Raw genomic sequence first — 13,063 nt, forward strand, 5'->3', positions numbered from 1 at the left:
TACATGATATGGCAACTAAAACATAAAAAATAAAAATAATTTGTAATAAATGTGAATTTCAATATGTGAATTTTCAAGCAAGACTATATGAGGAATAAAACAGTAAGAAATCCACACCTCTAAATTAAATCACTGTGAATTTGACTACAGAGAGTCTTGACTTGGGCAGTTTGTAGTACTGAAACTCAGATACCATGCCATCTATCATGCATGCTATCAACAATGTGATTTTCTAAAAGGATGAATCACTCTTAGTGTGATGGTTAATTTTATATGCCAACTTGACTGAGCCATGGAGTGCACAGACATTTGATTAAATTATTCTGGGTGTGAGGATGTTTCTTTTTCTTTTCTTTTTTTTTTTTGAATAAGATCTGGTTTTGTTTTGTTTTTAGGGTTTCTTCGTGAGGATGTTTCTGAATGAGATTAACATTTGAATTTACAGAGACTCCTGACTCTTTGAGTTGGGATGTTGGTCTTTTCCCATCTTTGGACTCCACTTGAAAAATTGGCTCTTCTTCCGTCTCAGTCCCACCAACTTTCAGACTTGAATTTACAAGTGATTCTCAGGCCTTCAGACTTGGACTGGAACTTACACTGTTGGCTCTCCTGGGTCTGAAGCTTGCCGATTGCAGATCTTGGTCCTTCTCAGCTTCCATGATCATGTGAGCCAACTCCTTATAATAAATCTGTGTGTGTGTGTGTGTCTAGATCCTACTGGTCTGTTCCTCTGGAGAACCCTGACTAATACATTTGGTAAAGCTGAAAACAAAACAATTTCTCCTCAATGTCTACAGTAACTGCATTCCTGGAAAATTCCATCTATACCAAAATTACACTTAAAAAATGCCCTCTTTGTGTAAAATGGAATTAGATTCTAGGCTCAGTCATAAAGTTTTTTTCTTTTTTTTTTTAAGATTTTATTTATTTATTTGACACAGAGAGATAGCAAGAGAGTGAGCACAAGCAGGGGGAGCGGCAGGCAGGCAGAGGGAGAGGGAGAAACAGGATCCCCACCAAGCACAGAGCCCGATGTGGGGTTCAATCCCAGAACCCTGGGATCATGACCTGAGCTGAAGACAGCCGCTTAACGGACTGAGCCATCCAGGCGTCCCATAAATGGTTTTTTTCTATCTATGTAAATTATTCAACAAGATATTCCAAAGTTGTGGCAGATGACAGGAAAAGTTTTGATTTTGCAGAACTGATACTTCATTGAGTCTAGAATCCCATGGCCCCTACTTACTAAATTTCAATAGCAACCACCAACCACCGAGATGAGAAAAGCTTCCATGATTTTCTAAAATGACCCCTATCTAAGGGCAAAGATCCTCAAAAATGGATTCTAATTCACCAGCGGATCTTGTCCCCTACCTGGTTAAGAAGAAGGAATCGCTAACCCTGCCTCTCGAGTCCCCTGAGCATGGGAGAGATTACAGAGTAGAGGGAAAGGACCAGCACAGTTCATAGCACTTCAAGTGTCTAAAAGTTGAAAAAAGGAGTAAAATTTTTAAAAATTAAAAAAAAAAGGGACGCCTGGGTGGCTCAGTCAGTTGGACATCTGCCTTCAGCTCAGGTCATGATCCTGGGGTCCTGAAATCGAGTCCTGCGTTGGGCTCCTTGCTCAGCGGGAGGCTGCTTCTCCCTCTTCCTCTGCCTGCCACTACCCCTGCTTGTGCTCTCTCACACTCTCTCTTATTAACAAATAAATAAATAAAATTTTAAAAAAAAAAGTTGAAAAAAGGGGTGTGGTGTAAGTTACTACTATCCCTTCCCCAATCCTGCTCAGGGCTGTCATCAGTACCCGGCACTATTTCTAGTCCAGAGAAGTCAAGGTTTGGGAGGAATAAAAAGTAGCTCTCCTCACAAGAATAGTATGGATCCTGCCTCTATAAATACTAAGAATAGTCTCCAACTACAATAAATCCCTGAAGTGGGGTGCCTGGGTGGCTCAGTCGTTAAGCGTCTGCCTTTGGCTCAGGTCATGATTCCAGGGTCCTGGGATCGAGCCCCGCATTGGGCTCCCTGCTCTGCAGGAAGCCTGCTTCTCCCTCTCCCACTCCCCCTGCTTGTGTTCCCTCTCTCGCTGTGTCTCTCTCTGTCAAATAAATAAATAAAATCTTAAAAAAAAAAATAAATCCATGAAGTATGTTTAATGTATTTCTCAAATAATATTTCTTAAAAACATCAAAACGGATGCAGTGCTCCCAAAATAGGGAAAGGCACTAAAGGCCTTGAGCCCCTCCCATGTGGCCGGCATCATGTCCCAGCTGTGCTGTACCTGGTACAGTTCACTGAATCCTCACAAGAGCCCACATAGGCATTGACAGAGGCTCAGACAGAACTCACTCTCCCTGGGTCACCATTCAGTAGTCTGAATCCAAACCCCATACCCTGCCCACTGCTCCATAGAGTCCCCAGTGCAACCACACACAATAATTCATCAGGAATGTGCAGTTTTCATCTCAATAAATATTTCACAGGATACGACCAAAATGTAACAACACTAAAACTATACTGCTCAATCTGCCCTTCTAGATTTATCTACCTGTCCTTTGGATCAGTGCTGATATTCTTGACCAAATTTTTTTCATTTTGAAGGTACTGTCATGTTATTTAATATAAAACCTATTGTTTTTAGAGCACAAAATTTATCGCCAGTTCTAAATCAGTATGTACTAAGTTACAGCTGTAAAAATAAAATTCTTAGCTATAAGCGTATTAATTTATAGATACCTGCTACTTTTTAATTTAAAATAGTTATTTGTTAGGCATGGGCAGAGACCCAGCTGCCCTCATTTTACAGAAATAACCCTGCATTAAGAAGGCTGCAGTCTGGGTGGCCAGAACTCTCACAAGGATGTCCCTGTACTTGGACTCCCCAGGACAGGATTTACAGCTCCAGGAGCCCTCCCTAAAGCTAATTACACATCCACAGCCACATAAGTAGCTTGAGTTTCCTTTACATCTACAAGGAGATCACATAATTAAAACCTACTGAGGAAAACAAATAAAGGGCCATCTCTTACCTGCCAGATATGGTAGATAAAATACTACTTAAAAGTCAAAGCACGGGGCGCCTGGCTGGCTCAGTTGTAGAGCATTTGACTCTTGGTCTCAGGGTGGTGAGTTCAAGCCCCATGTTGAGTGTAGAGATTACTTGGAAAAAAAAAAAATCAAACCACAGACTCTTAAAAATGCTAAATATTTTGGAGGCCATTAATAGGAAATCCTGCATGCAACATCACTGACAAATCTTCTAATTACAAACATCTACTGTTGGAGGAGACTACTAAAAAGTTCTGAAGCAAGTCATTATTTACTCAACATTCACTGAATACTTACTTTGTGCCATGGGAAATGCCACTTCTCTAGGACACTAGTCACACAAAGCATGAATAAATACATGGACACATAAAGATAATTAAGACAAAAATAATACCTACTTTCAAGGAGCTCACAGTTTAGTGGAAGAAACAAGATACAATAAAAAAACAGTGAAGAGGACCCCATCCTTCATAAATTTTGCTGACAAAATAAGGTAAACAGATATACAAGGCACAATGGCAGTAGAAAGAGCTAGTCCTTGGTTCTGCCTCTAGGGAACGGGGTGAGAGGTACACCTCACAGAGTTGTGAGAAAGCATGGGCTCACTTGAAGGACTCTAAGAACTTGGGTCTGGTTAGAATACAGAAATGTCAAAAGGACTAGTGGGGAAGGGCCCAGCAGGCCTTTGTCTGAAACTGGATAGCAAACTACAGACAGACTAAAGTCAGTGCAGCCCTAACTCGGATTTACAAATCCTAAAGATGAACCTGGTGCTGGTGTGGAGGATGGGCTGAAGGGGCATAACATGCTGGTGGGGCTCAAGCATGAGAAAGCCTGATCGTCATCTCCTTCCCTGTAACTCCTTTCCTCTGACCTGACTCCAAGCTCAAAAGTACCATTCTTGGGGCACCTGGGTGACTCAGTCGGTTAAGCGTCAGACTCTTAACTGCGGCTCAGGTCATGATCTCAGGGTTGTGCGATCGAGCCCAGCGTTGGGCTCCATGCTCAGTGCAGAGCCTGCTTGTCCCTCTCCCTCTGCTTCTCCCCCCGCACTCTCTCTCACAAATAAATAAAATCTTTATTTATTTATTTTTTTTAAGATTTTATTTATTTGACAGAGAGACACAGCGAGAGAAGGAACACAAGCAGGGGGAGTGGGAGAAGGAGAAGCAGGCTTCCTGCTGAGCAGGGAGCCCAATGTGGGGCTTGAACCCAGGACCCTGGGATCATGACCTGAGCCAAAGTCAGATGCTTAACGACTGAGCCACCCAGGCGCCCCTAAATAAAATCTTTAAAAAAAAAAAAAAAGTACTACTCTCAGCCCGCAGCTCTCCCAGGATCTGAAGACCACCACAGTGCTAGTTTAAGCCTGCCTTTCTTCCACCATCAACCCCATGAATCTCCAGCCACGCCTCCAGATTCCACACCATCTGTGTCCATTGGCAACTTGGTACACGGGCCCTCGGAACTGGGCACAGATGCTACACAGATCTGGTCTGGCAAGCAAAGCTCAGTGTGATATTACTTCTCTTGATCTAGACGCTGAAGCTCCTCTTAACTTAAAGAAAGAAAAGCTGCCTTTCTAGGAACTACCAGAAGCACACACTGAGTTCATGGTTACCTAATACAAGTCTTTTTCACGCAAATGGCCACTAAGCTACTTTTTCCTCTTTTTTTTCCCCTAACATTTTATTACAGAAATTTTCAAACACATGGAAATGTTGAAGAAATTGTAAACACCTCACTGTTCTCCTTTTCATAGCTGTGTAATTTATATTCTGAAAAAAATTACACCTGTGTCTGATAAAATTTTCATTTGGTCCAATTCAGCTCAAGGCTTCAGTCTTTAGGATATCTTAAAATTCTGACTTTGACTTAAAACCACAGTTCTCCCTCGAACAAGTGCTGTCTTTAACCTAAGTCACATATCCACTCAGGATCCTCATCTACAATACAAGGAGGCTGGATTCTAAGGTATCTCAAAGGTACCTTCTGACTCCAAAAACCTTCTAACTTAGTAAAATTCACAGAACTGATGACAATGTTACATAGGTCCGAGCAATGACAAGGCTCCCTCCAGGTCTCAGAAACAGTAGCAGAGTACTGAACTGAAGTCAGGAGAGCTGGGTTCAAGCTCCAGTTTTGCATACAAGCTGTGTGACTGTGGGCAGATCTCTTAATCACCTTCTATCTTTTCAACTCTGTCTTCTCTCCTGTAAGAGGAGCTGATAAAACCTAACTGTAGAGTTCTTGGACAAAATAACATGTATAGACAAAGAAAAAAAACAAAAATCCTGATACACTCATTCCAGGGGAATTCACTTTGCCACGGTGCAAAGGTCAGGGGGGGGAAAAGGTGCAACAACCCAAGATCAGGAATGGGAATTTATCTCAGTGATTCAGAAACTCCATCCTCCCCAACCCCCCACCTATGAGGAGCACACCAATCAAGTTTCAAAAATAATGCCAAAAGGACCTTGAAATTTTATCTTTACTGTCAGGATACTGCATCAAGAAGGATCTACACTGAGTGGAGAACACAGACTGTCTTGGGAACTGCCAGCGAGCTAAGGCCCCTCCCGCACGGAGAAGCACCTTCAGCCCTGACAGCCCTCTCTCTTCCTTCTACACTCACACCAGGATTTTTTTTAAGATTTTATTAATTAATTTATCATTTATGTATTTATTTATCTGACAGAGAGCACACATGTGAGAGAGCAAGAGAGCACAAGTAGGGGTAGCAGCAGAGGTAGAGGGAGAAGCAGGCTCCCCACTGAGCAGGCAGCCCAATGCAGGGCTCGATCCCAGGACCTTGGGATCATGACCTGAGCCGAAGGCAACGCTTAAGGCAACGCTTAACCAACTGAGCCACCCAGGCGCGTGCCCAGTCACATCAGGATCTTGACAGGGTCACTACTTTTTCCTTTGAATGCCTCCTATTCACCTCCAATTAGAACTTCTTTTTCCTTCTGTTATGCAAAATATATTGCTATTTAAAACTATTTAATTTTGTTATTTAATTGATATTCTTAAATTTACCATGCTTCTTTAAAACAGCCACTATCCCAGAGACTGCCCTATCTTGCACAAACAAATGTATCCCTGGGCAAGTTACTCAACCTCTCTGAAATCTCAGTTTCCCCATAGGTAAAATGGGCTGCTAATGCTACCTCCCTTATAAGGATGTTGAGAGGATTAAATGAAGTAATGAACCTAAACTGCCTGGCAGGGTGACAGCCCACAGTAAAGATGGGATAAATGTGAGCTATCATAACATAGAGAAAAACACACTGCATGCCCCAAGTATGACTAATGCCTTATTAAAATAAAAGCAGCAATTCAAAGACACTTTGTAAGAGAAACCCTTTATAAGGAATGACTAAAGACTGTTTATACTCACTACTTACATTAAATTATATACTACTGCGCATAGATGTCAACAAACAACACTTGCTTCTGGTTCTTTCCCACTGAAAATTATATATCAGGAAATACTGAAAATATATGCTAGGGAGTTCACTGGAATGATAATCAAGAAACCTGGATTGTGGTCACAAGCCTGACAAGTCTGCATGACCTTGATAAGTCATGCTAACTCTGTGAGCCTTGTTCAGAAGGCAAGGAGGATGGATTAGGATCTTTCAGAAATTCAAAAATTCTATTTCATATTTTATACCATTCAGAACCAGGAATCAAAACTACTTTTAAAAAAGAAACTGCTGATTAGGTATAATTTTTTATGCCATTCAATATCCCACCAAAAATCCAAAAAGGGTTTCAACCCAAACAATCTAGATACATTTCTCTTTTATTTCACAAGCTCCATATCTGAAATGTAGGGATTATATTAAAATGTAAAATAAAGGGCGCCTGGGTGGCTCAGTCGTTAAGCGTCTGCCTTTGGCTCAGGTCATGATCCCAGGATCCTTGGATCGAGACCCGCATCGGGCTCCCTGCTCAGCGGGAAGCCTTCTCCTCCCTCTCCCTCTCCCCCTGCTTGTGTTCCCTCTCTCGCTGTGTCTCTCCCTGTCAAATAAATAAATAAAATCTTTAAAAATAAGTAATAAATAAATAAATAAAAATAAAATAAAATGTAAAATAAGAACAGACTTAAAACATTGAGAAGGAATCACACAGTCAAGAGAAAACTGAAATTCAGAAAACTAGCCAGACTGGAGTCAGTAACTACACGTTCCTAAATGAATCAAAACCAAAAACCAATCTGATAAAAGCATGTGGGCTACAAAAACCAAACAGAACACGGAAGAAATTCAGTAAGAAATGTTTTAATTAGATAAATCCTAATGCAACAGACTGATCCAATAGTGAATTCTTCGACACATACATGTTTCTAACCCTTCTTTTGTGAATTATGACACAGAATCAGAAACGTGCATTTAAATGTACACATTTTACAGACCTGGAGCGAGACTCCATTGAAAAAGTCAAGGTTTACTCAAAGGAAAGGCCTGAGCCCTGTCATGTCAAAACCCTGCCCACGTGCAAGTGGGTGTGTATGAGAGATGCAGGAAACAGGGAGAGGAAGGAGAGAAGCCGAGGAGAAATGCCTTTGGATGTACAATTCTCTACTTAGTCTGGATCCACATACAAAAGTCCATTAGTGCCCAAAATACTTCAATGGTTACTAAGCAGCTGACAATTTTCAAATGCTTATTTTTATGGTAAAACAGTACCTTCTCATTTTTAATACCAATTTTTTTAAAGTTTATTTATTTAAGTAATCTCCACACCCAACTTGGGGCTCAAACTCACGACCTCACAACCTTGAGATCAAGAGTCACATGGTCTTCCCACTGAGCCAGCTGGGTGCCCTGACACTGACTTTATTTCATGCCTAAAATCACGGTGTGATTATCAACTAAAGTGCACATTTAATATGGTAGTTTGTCCTGTTATGGTATTGTTTCCAGAAATCAGTGATCCACATTATGACTTATTGAGGTGGAAAGGTGGCATTCAGATCCATCTCTTCTTCTTCAGTTCCACCTCCAGCCCTGAGAAGGAAGGAACTTCGCCTCAGTGTCCTCTCCTTACCAAGGGGTGTACCACTCTTAAACACCCCCATGGTCACAGAAGGAGGAAAAAACAGCTACCTCTTCGATCCCCCCCCCGCCCGCCACTTTCCCTCCCAGCTTCCTCCTTTCCATCTGGCCATGCTCTGTGAAGGGAACATCAACAGGAGAAAGGCCACACTGACCAGCCATGCCCAAGTGGATACTGAAGTTAGCAATAAGGAGCTGATGGTGAGCAGGGCTAACAGCCCCAAGAGGAAGGTCAGGGGCCAAGTCAGACTGCAGTGGAATGAGATAAAAAATTGAGCAGGAGATGAAAGATAAAGACCTTTTCAAAACTTTGGCTTTGTTAAGGGGAGACAGTCATGAGGAGGTAGAGACACTTTGCCGGTGTTGTTTTTGTTTAAATTATGAGCAAGCTGCTTAGAGACAGTCAGCCTGCCAGGGAGAAAGGCCAGTGCTGCACCAGATCAGCATCATCACCCTACGTGGCTGGAAAGGAAGAAGAAACTGGGGTTAGGGAGGTAAACAGCTTGCCCAAAGTCTGAGCTCCTCCCACTAAGCCACAGCTACTGATAGGATGCTAAGAAAAAGGAGTTAATTATCAGCAACAAAAATTCAAAAGCACAACTCTATGTCCATTTGGTTTTGGCCAGAGAGAAGTCCACTAGTATTAATTTATTATTTCTACTACGCTACAAGATTTAACACAAGGAAATCTTTAGAAACTAGAGGCTCCCTGGATTTTTCAAACTTAGAACCATAAGTCTTCTTCTTACTGCTTTCCAAATAACAAAAAAAAATATTTTTTAGGTTTTTTAAGTTTTATTTAAATTCCAGTTAGTGTAATATTAGCTTCAGGTGTACAATAAAGTGATTCAACACTTCCATACATCACCCAGTGCTCATCACAAGTGCACTCCTCAATCCCCATCACCTATTGAACCCACCCTCCCCACCCCCCACCTTCCTTCTGGTAACCATCACTTTGTTGTCTATAGTTAAGCCTCTGTTCTTGGTTTGCCTCTCTCTCTTTTCAAAAAACCTAATCTTATACCAAGACCTCTTCAGATCCATTTCTGGAGATCTCTCTTTTTAATATAAGCTGCTGAAAGGCCGTTAAACTGACAATACTTAACATTCCAGACAAGTGACAAGGCTGGAAAAGGACAGCCTAAAAGAATTTCTGGCTACAGTACACAAATGATTTTTCCAGATTTAGTCCAAAACAAATTGGTTCCCGAAGTTCAAACTCCCAGACTGCAAGAAATTTTGAGTCTTTTCTGGCCATTCCCTCCTCAGCCAAGGTTTGTGAATATTTACAAAAAGAAAATGTTTATTCAGGACCCCTTCAAGCCACGGCTTTATGCTCAGAGTTTTGGCAGGCAGTTACACAACTGCACAATGCTATATTCATAAAATAAACCGTCGGCCATATTTTTAATTAAAAACACCAATTTGGTATATTTTTACATTTATAACGAACTCTGATCCAAAATACAAAATGAAATATTTTTTTTGCATTTCACTACTCGTTCAAATATAACAGTGTAAAAAAATCCTTTAAAAATAAACTTAAAGGCGAAATAAGCCAATCAGAGAAAGACAATTATCGTATGATCTCATTGATATGAGGAATTTGAGAAACAAGACAGAGGATCACAGGGGGAGGGAGAGAAAAATGAAACAAGATGAAACCAGAGAGGGAGACAAGCAATAAGAGACTCTTAATCTCAGGAAACAAACTGAGGGTTGCTGGAGTGGAGGTGGGTGGGAGGGATGGGATGGCTGGGTGATGGACACTGGGGAGGGTATGTGCTATGGTGAGCGCTGTGAATTGTGTAAGACTGAAGAATCACAGACCTATACCCCTGAAACAAATAATACATTATAGGTTAATAAAAACAAAAAGTAAATTGAATAAATAAATAGCTTGAAGGGGGGGCACCTGGGTGGCTCAGCTGGTTAAGTGTCTGCCTCTGGCTCAGATCCTAATCCCAGGGTCCTGGGATCAAGCCCCCGTGTTGGGCTCCCTGCTCAGTGTGGAGTCTTTTTTCCATGCTGAAACTCAAAAGCATTATATTAAATGAAAGAAACCAGAGGGGTGTCTGGGTGGCTCAGTCCATTAAGCATGACTCTTGATTTCGGCTCAGGTTGTGATCTCAGGATCATGAGATCGAGCTGGGCTCCCCGCTCAGCAGGGAGTCTGCTGGAGATTCTCTCTTCCTCTCCCTCTGTCCTTCTCCCTTGCTCTCTCTCAAATAATAAAAAATCTTTAGAAAGAAAAAAAGAAGCCTGATACATTCCATTTATATGAAATTCTACAAAATGCAAACTTTTCTACAGTGACAGAAAGCAGATCAGTGGTTGCCTGGGGGTGGAAGGAGGGGAAGTTAACTGAACAAGATATAAGAGAACTTTCGGGGGTTATGAAATACTCTGTATCTGGACTGAGGCGCTGCTTATATGGCCGAATACATTTTCAAACCCCATTACACTGTACACTTAAAATGGAAGCATTTTGTTATATATGAATTACACTGAAGAACTCATTTAAAAAAAAATTAAAAGTTCCTAACTGTTCAACTAAAAAAAACAAAACTTTAGAGAATTGTTTTGTCAACAGCATAAAGGAAGTCTTTTTAGAAAGACAAGTTAAGGGGCACCTGAGTGTCTCAGTTAGTTAAGCATCTGCCTTCGGCTCAGGTCATGATCCCAGGGTCCTGGGATCGAGCCCCACATTGGGCTCCCTGCTCAGCGGGAAGCCTGCTTCTCCCTCTCCCACTCCCACTGCTTGTGTTCCTGCTCTCACTATCTCTCTCTCTAATAAATAAATGAAATCTTTAAAAAATAAAAAAAAAACAAGTTAAAATAGATTAGATGGGGCGCCTGGGTGACTACTTAAGATTCTCTCTCCCCCTCCTCTCCCTCTGCCCCTCCCCTGCACTCCCTTCTTAAAAAAAAAAAGATTCGAATTTGAATTCGGCTGAATAAAAATGAAATCCTTTTCAAAAAGCATTTCACTGGTTAGATAAAATGAAAATTAATAAGAAAAATACTGAGGAGTCCTTTTTCCTTATGGCTGAGTATAAGGTCATGGTCTCAACAGTGGGTAATTTTGCCCCCTCAGGGACCACTGGCACTGTTTGTAGACATTTCTGGTTATCACGATGGGGTGCTACTGACATCGTGTGTGTAGAGGCCAGGGACGGTCGAAACATCCTATAATGCACAGAACAGCCCATTTCAACAAAGAACTATATGACTCAAAATATCAATAGTGCCAAGACTTAGAAACCTTGGTGTACAGGGATTGGTTTAAGCCTGGGAGGAAGGGAAGATCTCCATCTTTCTGTACTTTACCATACACAGGGCCATATCCGCACAGACATTCTGTTGAGCTGAAAAAGCCAACTCAACAGAATTGGCTGACAGGAAAGGAATGTCTCTGCCACAGGCCTATTACTCCCCTGGGTTTCCATCCACATTTCCTAGGAAAGGACAGATAGCTCAAATAAGGGCTGTCTCTGATCTCCCAGAATGAAATGTGAGAAGGAGCCACAGGGCCTCACTGCTTACCTGCACCTCCTTCTGCAGTCCCCTTGCTGCCTGGCAGAAACTGACAACCTGATGGCCAAACTCCACCATTCTCCCATCCCTCTGAAACCTCACTGGCAAGAGGTAAAGAAGGAAAAGTAAAACCTGTGGGCCAACTATATGCCAAGCGCTATGCTGGAAATTTCACACGTATCGTTTCATTCAATCCTCCTTCATCTAAGGAGATGGGTATGATTACCAAGTCCAGTGTAAAAAGGATAACCTGAGCCTTCACAGCTGGCAAATGTGACAGCAGGGATCTGAGCAGGTCTGACTCCAAAGCCCACACCTCTCCACCACAACTGGGTAACTCCCTGGACTGTCTTTCTTTATATCAAGGGGTGGCCTGTACAGTGAGACTACAGAGGGCCTCTGGTGTGTTCTATGTTCGGAGACATTTAACCATGGAGGGACGTGTCTTGGCAACCAAAAGTAGGTATGGCTTACAGCAGTCCTGCCTCTCCAGCCCTGCCAGCCCTGCCCCGGCCTCTTTCTGTGTCAGGGGAAACATACAGCCTGACAAGCACCACAGCCTCCTGACGTTGTCCCCGCCTGCAATGCTCCCGCCCCACAACTGTTTCTCCACCCGGAAGCACAAAGCCCACCCTGCCTCTCCCGTCGGGTAACGCCCCACTGCCTGCCTCAGACCAAACGCCCCGGTGACCAACACACGTCTCTCCAGACCCCAGCTCCTACCCACCTTCCCCACCTGGTTCCCCATTTTACACACAAAGCCACGCTCTTTTGAATACCCACACTTCTACTGCTACCGCTCCCTACCCCTAAGAGCCCCTTACCATTTTCTTGCCTGGGAAACAGCAGCTCACATGTCGTGTCAAGATTCAGCTCAAATGACATCTGGTACTTCCACCACAGCACTCACCTCACACTGTTTTGTCTAGGCAATGTTTGATGCACAGACTAAAAAAAAAATTGCTGTTTATCTCAAATTCAAATGTAATCGGGCACCCGTATTTTCTCTGGCGACCTCAGGCCTGGCACGCAGCCCCTCCGGGAAGGAGAAAAGGAGAGGCAGCTGTAGGTAAGGGAGCAAAAGAACACAAGAAATAGGGGCGCCTGGGTGGCTCAGTCGTTAAGCGTCTGCCTTCGGCTCAGGTCATGATCCCAGGGTCCTGGGATCGAGCCCCACATCGGGCTCCCTGCTCAGCGGGAGGCCTGGTTCTCCCTCTACCAGTCCCCCTGCTTGTGTTCCCTCTCTCGCTGTCTCTCTCTATCAAATAAATAAATAAAATCTTAAAAAAAAAAAAAAAAAGAACACAAGAAATAATATACAAAGGGAACCATGGCAAGAAAGACGGGTAGAAGGCTTGTGTTATACTCAGCATGAATATTAAAAGTCCGAATCCCCTTGCTTAACCTCAGTC

At 42.6% G+C, this 13,063-nt stretch overlaps 1 protein-coding gene across 6 annotated transcripts in view; it reads right to left on the reverse strand.

Moving 5' to 3' along the window:
* SPECC1L (sperm antigen with calponin homology and coiled-coil domains 1 like) overlaps nt 1–13,063 on the reverse strand; it is a 144,184-nt gene that overhangs the window by 105,415 nt on the left and 25,706 nt on the right. The window contains exon 1 of one of the 6 annotated variants that reach the window (XM_045887231.2): nt 3,030–3,049. The exons of the other annotated variants lie outside the window; for them this stretch is intronic. The gene's annotated coding sequence lies outside the window, so the exon portion shown is untranslated. Of the gene's footprint in view, nt 1–3,029; nt 3,050–13,063 lie in introns of those variants that run through there. 6 annotated transcript variants of the gene reach the window in all.

This window comes from Mirounga angustirostris, unplaced genomic scaffold, assembly GCF_029215605.1.
Source record: "Mirounga angustirostris isolate CCGP_5_RB_7025 unplaced genomic scaffold, mMirAng1.0.hap1 SCAF_14, whole genome shotgun sequence".
Classification (NCBI taxonomy): domain Eukaryota; kingdom Metazoa; phylum Chordata; class Mammalia; order Carnivora; family Phocidae; genus Mirounga; species Mirounga angustirostris.